Source organism: Pteropus alecto, unplaced genomic scaffold (assembly GCF_000325575.1).
Source record: "Pteropus alecto unplaced genomic scaffold, ASM32557v1 scaffold139, whole genome shotgun sequence".
Classification (NCBI taxonomy): domain Eukaryota; kingdom Metazoa; phylum Chordata; class Mammalia; order Chiroptera; family Pteropodidae; genus Pteropus; species Pteropus alecto.
This window is the reverse complement of record NW_006443567.1, coordinates 71,772-72,636: the sequence shown is the minus strand read 5'-3', so window position 1 is coordinate 72,636 and position 865 is coordinate 71,772.

Here is an 865-nt window from a genome sequence, read left to right as displayed (position 1 = left end):
TCACACTTTTCCCTCAACATGCATCCTGTACTTCAATTACACTAACACGTTTGTTGTTGTATAGACAGGCCTTGTTGATTTTTGTCTCTGCACCTTTTTTGTTTGTTTGTTTCCATTGCCTGAATTTCCTTTCCAACATAGGTTGTCAGGAGAACTCTGTAAGATGAAACTAGATAAAGCCTTTGCTCCTATTACTTTGTCTTCCATTTGTGAATAACACTGTTACCGGAGAGTGGGGTTCCCCTCTCATCACATTGTCTAGGTTCTTGATGTCTTGAACAAAGAATTGAGCAAGACACCGAAATACAGCAGAAAAGAAAAGCGGTAGTACACTTCCAGACGTGGCAGTGGGCCTGAGCAAGAGAAGCGTGGCTCAAAAGCTGGGTAGCAAAACCTTTGGGGTTTTCATCCCTACTTTCTTAGAGGGGTGGGCTTCCTTGATTGACAATTAAGATTGACAGGACTCCGTGACTCATCATTTGCCTTCTGCACATGTTTGTTCCCAGAATTCATCTGTTATAATGATATTAATGAACTTCTGGGCATACATATCATATTATAATGATAGTATAATGAGGCTCAGGTGAATCGAAGGTCATTGGGTTCTTCATTGCACAGGCGCAAGTGACTGGTTGAAACTAGTACCCAATTTTTTGCTGACTTATTTCCTTGTATGAGTTACTTTTAGCCTAAAAATACCTTCTGTCTTGGTTAATTGTGATCAGGTTAGGGCAGACTCTTTCTAGAATAGGATGACCTCAGTGTCTTTGCAGACAGACCTGAAACTCCCTATCTAACTTTCCTGCTTAACTTTTTTTCTGAGAGCCACGAACCCCCTTATTATTACTACGGATGTTTAGGGGCA